Raw genomic sequence first — 8,465 nt, 5'->3', positions numbered from 1 at the left:
GAATCAGTCCGTTCACATGTGGACTGGTTCACCTGATGTATGCGTCTGTGAGGGAACAAGTGCGGGAGAGCGCATTTGCAAGGGGAACTAGCGAATTTGCAGAATAAATACATATATTCACACGTGGAATCAGTCCGTTCACATGTGGACTGGTTCACCTAATGCTAAGGGTAGTGGCGTCATTTCGTTTGTGGAATTAATATCAGATTGGCCCCTTGGTCCTGCAGTGAGATTTCAGAAAGTTTTGGGGGCTCTTTGAGATTAATTGTCTTGTGCGGTCCTACAATGAAATTTTTCCTTTTTTTTATATGTGGCAGATACATCCGAGTCTAACACCAAGAAGAAGGACATTGTTGATGTTGATCTTTTGGATGCTTCAGATATTGCTTCTAATGTTATTATTGCATATTGAAAATCATTAGATTAGACCTATTTTGTTTGAAAACTTTGTATGATTAAGACTTGTTGAAACCTTGAAGGTTATGTTTCTAGTTTATGTGTTGGATTTGCTTATCAAATCTAGATTGTATAACTTATAATTGTATTTTGATAATAGTTTGGATAAATTTATATTTCAAAAACATGCTGTAAAAAAACATTAAAAAAAAATTGGCGGGCTGGCGGGCAACCCCCTATGGCGGGTTAGGATTGGCTTTTTGCTAGCCCGCCAAAATACGGGCTGAAGCAACTCGCACCATTTAGCCTGCGGGTTGTGATGGGGTGGCCCGCAACCCGCGGGTCAGTCCGTTTTCCCAGCTCTGAAGAATATCAAATCAACATTTTTAATAAAAGTCAAAAACAATATTACTATCCATATCCTCATAGATTTCTGCGATATTAATGGTGTGGTCGTCGTTCGGGTCCCACTTCGTTTGACAAAAAGCCATCCGTACTTTTCACAACTTAAATTTTTTAAAAACTTTAGATCGGACAGTGATTGGGAGGTTTCCCTTGAAGACAGCAGAAAAGAATTGCTCGTTGTGTCAGCTGGAGACCTCAAGTGGACCCCTCTGGTTGGCATTTCCAAAATTCCTATCCCTCATCATCATTTCAAACGCTTTTCTCGTAAATTTAGAGGCTGAAGGAGCACGTGGAGGTGATCTTGTATGTGACTGGGAAGTGTTGACTACGAAGTGCTTCATCCTTTAATTTATGAATAATAGATATATAGTTAAAACTAATTAAAAATAATAAATAAATTAAAAATATATTTGTTTTTAAATATGTATTTATAATAAATAAAAAAATAAAAAAAATATGTAGGGAAATATGACAAGAAAGAAATAATTTGGAGTAACATTGGAAAAAAATACATTACCCAGACATTATTTTTAACTAAATTTAACTAACTTTTTAAACCATGTAATTTTTTTTGTAGTTGTTTCTTATAATAATTAATAAGGGATGGAGGGAGTAATGGTTATTTAAAGATTTATATTTATCAAAAAAAAAATTATCCACCTAAAAAATTCTAATACATACATATATTTCCAAACTTCTTTATATGTTATAAAAAAATTTTAATTTGTATTATATTATCAAATATTATAATTTTAATTTTGCATCACATTTATCAAAATTTATCTATCTAATTTTTTGAAACGACTAAAAGCATACTCCAAATGCATATTTCCTTTTGGGGTCTGGCAAGCAATACCCTAGATTATGTCTCAAAAGGTTGTTTGGGGACTATGTTTAGGAAGATGTGCACACGTTACCCGATTTGTTTTCCCCTGCTGTATGTTTCATATAGGAGTTATTAGCTACTGTGATATATATGTTAACTTATTTGACTTTTCTATCCAAAAAAAAAAACACCGAAAGAAATGAATAAAAGTGAAGAAAATTTTATAGTCATATTTAATTATAAGGCACTTCAACTATGTTTAATATGGACTAAGGAAAATACTAAGAACTTATTCGAAATTATGGCAGTAACTTTTTATTCGTGATTTGTAGAATAATCTTCCCATTTCTTATGATAAAATACAACTACTAATTCTTCCACACAAAAAAAAAAAAAACAACTACTACAATCGCACAATTAAAATGCTAGTTAAAAACAAAAGAGATAAACTTTTGGGTTTGATTGGCGAAAATCCTGGGCCCTTATCTTGTCGGTTTCATGTCTGGGAAAATTCCACCCTGCTTGTTTAGTTTATCCCAAACAGAGAGAGGAATATCTAAAGATAGGGTTATAGGACAGAAAGAACTAGTTTTCTTCCCCTTAACTTGATCTCATCCTTATGGTTTCTGTCCTCTCTATCAAGCAAAGTGTTAGTATGGGGGATTACTGTTATGGTATATGTCACGGATTTTGGTTTATGATTAATGGTGAAATAAAAGAATAACCATTTTTTATTGAGAGAATAGTTTGGACCTCTTTTTTCCTTTTTGGTTGGAAATGATTCTTGAAATTAGAAAATAAATTTTTTTAAAGATTGTACAATTCTATTAATAAAAAATGCAAGCCAAATTAGGCACACATTACTTTAATTTAAGTATTTGTAAATAAACAATTTCAAGCAATACAATAGTGCATGTTTGGAATTGTGTTAGGAACCTTCAAAATGTCAGTCGGGATTTTTTTTTTTTTTTAAAAAGCTAGTTGGATGGGAAAAAAGAGGTTGTGTGTGGCCTCACGAGCAAACCGGCTTTTTACTCTAAAATCACTTTAATTGAAACAATATTTTTAACTTTTACTTTCTCTTCAAATTTAAAACAATTTAAACTGATTTTTTAATGTATCCTTTAAACCAGTTAATGCCAAATTGACTTTTTAAAAAAGCCTATATAAAACGGAAATCAAATTACGCAAATTGATTTTTACCCCTATTTTACTATATAACAATGTATTATTGTAAAAGTCACTTTTAGTTTTAACAACTCTTTGATGATTATTAATGGATGCTTTGGAGGCTCACCATTTGAGAGTGCCAGCGTGAAGGGCTGTGGTCAGATTCCCCTGTTTTCTTATAATTGGTAACAAAAGTGGCACTTCAGCTTACAAATTTAGTATGAACCCATATTTCTTCAACGGAATTAGTGACCATTTCCAATAATGAACGCTCATTCATTTCATCCCAACTAAACATGGATAGATAGATAGGCATCCCATGATACACCAAAGGAAAAAGAAAAGGACCCCGCAAGGCCAGTTTTTGACAGAACATAAACATAACTGAAACAGAACAGAACAAAGAAAATAAACATAAACATAACTGGAACAGAGCAAAGCAAAGAAAATCAATCACTGTCGTTTCGAGGAATTGCTGCCCTGCGTTTCGCCAAGTATAAAACCACCAGAACTCCCCAGATTGCGAATAAGACATACACTAACGGCGTCTCACCACGGGAGAGGAGGAATGATATCAATACTAAACAGGCTAGAGAACCAGATATGACATCCTTTGTACACTTATGGATGGATCTGCTTATGAGAAAAGCCCCCGTCCTAACAGAGTTTTCCTTCAACGGCGACGAATCTCCGTAGTATCTCTCCACCATACCAGCTAGCTCTTCAATTATTTTACCCAAACCCTCATGTGTGGGAATGGACCTGCATTAAAAAAGCATCATTAAACTAATTAACAATCAGGGTTGATGCAAATATACTTAGTCTTAGCTTATTGAGTTACTGATTATGAACTACTGTTAAATATGTGACTGTAGGAACAATAAATTATATGGGGTGAGACCAAAGGCCAACATGTTTCAGCCACCAGAGCAATGCCATTCAATTACACTGGAGATTCAAAGCCCTAAGAGCTTAAGAATGAGATGGAAACGGAAAAGATTAAGATATGACAAAGGAGGAATGAGATGGGACGACACTGACCTCAAGAACTCTATGATGGATGAAAAAGGAGAAGAAGGCATTATCGCTCGTGCCGCGTGGGCATAGATGATGAGTATTACTGGAGATATGATGGCCAAGAATATCAAAGAGCGTGCCCCCTGTAATAGCAATAAGGGTGATAGCACTCCAAGCATAGTCAATAATGTTGAGATGATAAACCGAAACCTGCAAATTAAAGCATATTGGTCAGGAACTTTCTCGTGAGAAATGGGTAAACTTTGCAGATGGGTTACGAGTCAGTTCTGAGTAACAGAGAATTTATAGTTCAAAAGGAAAACATATTCAATAGCTGCACATCTATGCAGACTAGCTACAGATATATGAAAGCGAGTGGAAGAGAAGTTGGAAGAAGGCAAAGGAGGTAAAGAGGAAGAAGATAATTGTAGCCGCAGGAGCAGAGCTTAATTAATGGAGGTACGTACGGTACCATTGGGTTACTTGCCTGAAGGTGTTTGATGAGGAAGAAGGCATCTTACTTTCAGATTTGATGCTTTGCGGAGGAGGAAGCAACAAAGCTCGATCAGAACACAAGGGCGCAATGGTGGTGTGTTGCGAGCGGATCGGAAAGGAGAAGTGTATATGTAGAGAAGTCTTAGGGCAGATGAAGTAACAGAGGTTGGGCTGTAAGGAAATGAGTCGGCTGCCGAGGCAGGCTTTCGCATTTTGACTTGGGGACGGATTGCTTGTCCCAAGTCAATTCTTGTCGCCATTGCTTGTCACCATCGCTCGTGCCGTGCTTTGCTTTTTTAATTGAAAAGTGTCATCATGGCAGAACCAACAAAGAAAAAGCTCAAACCAGTAAACTATCATCTCCCTCCCTTCTCCACTTAGAAAGGGTTCCTTGGCAGTTTCACATCTGCTTCATTGGTAGTGAACACCCAATACCACCACAAAAAATATTAAATATAAATGAAATTAAAAAAAAGAAATAAAAGAATAATATAAGTTTGAGAAATCCACCATACCCTTATCTATTACCTCCTATACACACTCACTTTCTTCCTTTTCTATTTTATTTATTTTATTTTTGTCCACATCTTTTTGCTAATAAGTGTATATAGTTTTTCATTATTGGCTTATTATCTATTGTATTTTCCTTTTTTTTCCTTAGCCAATTGATAAGTGGAGCATCAAGTATGAATTTTCATTCATATCTACTATATATGTTGACTTGAGTTTCATGATGAATTATTTTTGGGTGTTTTTTCTTTTTGTTTTCAAAAACACTCCTTTCTTTAAAATATATACCCTGTGAGATTTTCAGAATCTCTGAAGGTATCTAGATCTATTGGTAAACTATGTGAGACTATGGAAGTCTACGCAGGAATATCAATGTGATTGCAAAAATTTTCTTTCTAAAATAAAAAGAAAGAAAATAATTTTGGCCCTGTATTTATAAATAAATAATAAAGTAGAAAGTATTTTTTAAATATATATATATATAATCTCAAAATGTTTTTCCGGAGCCCTGTGAGGATTTTAGAACCTCTGCATGCTCAAACCATTATTCTCCCGTATAAAGTTATGGGAACCTCCGCAGGAAGAGTAATTCAAACTTTCTTTTAAAAAAATATTTTCTAAGTAAAAATATAAAAATTGTTTTCATACATTAACAAATACTAGCCCACCAAAAAACTTTTTTTGATTAAATAAATATTTTTGAAAAAATACTAACTAAGTGACACGCATGTTTACCTCCCAACTATGTGGGCTTTAATCCCTCTAAAAGGCACGTAAGTTTTAGGTTTTTATCCTAGGTCAATTTCAGTTTTATAAATAATTTATTTTTTCCTTTTTGTAAATACAAATTTTTCTATCTCTTTTTTAGGGTAATTAAAATGTAATAAAGAGGCTATATTAATTTTGAGTAGTTCATTTAGAGTAACGTTCTCTTAGACGGGTATTGTGAGGTGCATAACGCCTTCCCCACACACAATAGACTCTCGAACCCTATCCGATTTTCATAGACTACTTTTTTTTTGTTTTCAAAATTAACTTTTTAAAATTTTGGTGACGACTCTTTTTTCTTTCTTTTTTATGAGATGACCAGGATTCGGGTGTGACACCCTGCCTTGGTGATTTTTAAAACCAATAGGAAAGGATATGTACCCAAGGGGTCACAAGGAGTGAAGCATACCCTGAGTGGAAGTGTTGGTGTAGAATCATCAGCTCTATGTTCCACTCTCTGATAGGCTAGAGCTGTTAATAGGTCCCATTCGGTACAAAATATTAAAAATGAAAGGTAGGGATTGGAATTGGGATTGAAAAAACTTATTAAAAGAATATTTAATATGAGAGATTTCTTATTACATGAGATTAGACAAACTCATATATGTGAGATTAGATAATATCATGATAACATATGGTATTCTCTAATCCCACATCAATAGGTTTGCCTAATTTCATGTAACAAGTAATTACAAATACTAAATATTTTTTTAATGCTTCGTACAAATGAGAATATATAGAAATCCCCTACCTTTTTTAGTTTTTGGCCAACGGAAATCCCCTGACCTGGGTGGAATCTTTTTCCTTTATGGTATATCTGATCCCGGCCAAACCACGAACACCCCAACAAATAGAAAAGAAGCACAATGGCTTAGGAAAATTTAAATCATTAGTAATCCAATGCGATGTACTCCAATCATTGGAAACCTGGACAATTTAATAATCTTGTGAACACGTATATTTTGGGTAAACAACTTTCAAACACATTATTTTTTTTGCCATATGGTAAAAAATGACGCAATTTTAGGATCTATTTCCCCAAAGTAAAATTATCATGAATTAAATTAGTAATACTCCTCCGATCTTTAATATAGGACCCAATTAGTAAGTTGGTTTTGGTTCTAAATATAAGACTCATTTCTCATATTTATCAATTATCTCTAAATTACCCCTATGGATACCCTTTCAACCATAATCAAGTAGAAGAGAAAGATGAGGTATTAAGAAATATGATTATGGTATTTTAGGAAAAACATGTCATATTTCTTATAACTAACTAACTTACCTAACTTCCTTAATCTAATCAAATTAGTTAAATGAGTCTTATATTAAAGATCAGAGGAGTATGTTTCAAATTTCATATATTTTGGGGAGTATGTTTCAAATTTCATATATTTTGGTGCTTTCTCTATAAACTTCTAATATAATAGGAAAAATATAAGTTGCTTGACCTTTTTTTTTTTTGGGTACCTGTCAAGTATCATAACAATTGATGATTGTTAATTTAAATTTTCAAATATAATGTCTCATTTACTTGACGACTTTTTACACATAAACGTCAAGTATTTTTTATTTTTTTTAAAGAAAATATGACATCATTACTTAACCTACGGTTGTTTTGCTTAATGATCGATTATTTATTAAATATACTTAACTTTTTGTATTATAACCATTAAATATTAGTTTGCATGTGATGGCAAAAAAATATACATTAGTTCACACGACCTCCATCTCACTATATTTGACAGTGTTTATCTTTAATCATTAAGCGTTATTTATATATCGCGAAATCTGTAGCGGTGTATTCATGCAGAGCGAAAAGTGCGGTTCCTACTTCCTATTTCCCAAACATTCAAGAACGATATGGAAAAATTAGTAATTAGTTTTGAATGCGGGTATATAAATATTTTTTTTTTATTTTTACTGATTTGGTCCTTCATAACAATTTAACTTTTAAGAGATTTTAAGTTAAATATTCTTACATCTCGGTCCTTCATGGTAGGAGTAGATCCTCTAAATTTAAAAATAAAATATTTTTTATTATTGTGCTTTTTAAAATTCCCTTATGGTTAAGGAGTAGATTAGTCCTTTGTATTTACTTCGGTATTTGTAATTTATGTGTATATTACAAATTAGGCATTCTTTTTTCATACATTATATATTGGGTCTAAAAAAATATGTTCTACAATTCATAATTTATTACAATTTGTTATAAATTTACATTGCTACAAGATACAATTTGATTATTCATAGTATGAAAAATTCGTTCCCAATGTTAGCTAAAAAATAAAGATTAAAAGTTACTTAATAGTTACATTACTGAATTAATTAGTTACATGTTGGTGATTAATTAATTAATTACTATTTTATTTGTAGGGAAGGATTAAGGTGTAATGTTTAATACTACATCCGGTCCTAATTATAAGACCTAATTGACTAATTTGAAGAGATTAAGGAAGTAAATTAAATTAGTTATTTGTAACAAATAAATGTTGTCATTTCTAAAATATCCTTGCTAATTAAGTGTGTTGGTTAGAACTATCATTATTAGAAGGACTATCTTGGGAAAAAATGCATAAATATGAGAGACAAAATGAATTGAGGTCTTATAATTAGGACCAAATTAAAAGTCAAACGGAGTCTTATATTAAGGACCGGAGGTAGTATTTGGGTTTTGGTCAAGAAGAAAGTTCTACTTTTGTCTTTCACATTGGGAAACGTCCCACTTTTGTACTTTTGGAGAATCTAAATTCCTCCATTCCTTGCCTCTTCCCTCTTCCTTTTGTTGCGCCTTCATTTGCGGCTCACTCGTACCCTTATATTGGTGACTAGCTTCATAAGCCGTGTGTCTTTTTTTCGTTCGAAAATAAGCCTTTTG

This window comes from Neltuma alba, unplaced genomic scaffold (assembly GCF_004799145.2).
Source record: "Neltuma alba isolate B1F8T4 unplaced genomic scaffold, ASM479914v2 tig00013776_pilon, whole genome shotgun sequence".
Taxonomy (NCBI): Eukaryota; Viridiplantae; Streptophyta; class Magnoliopsida; order Fabales; family Fabaceae; genus Neltuma; species Neltuma alba.
The sequence above is the reverse complement of the archived record's forward strand: the minus strand, read 5'-3'. Positions refer to the sequence as shown.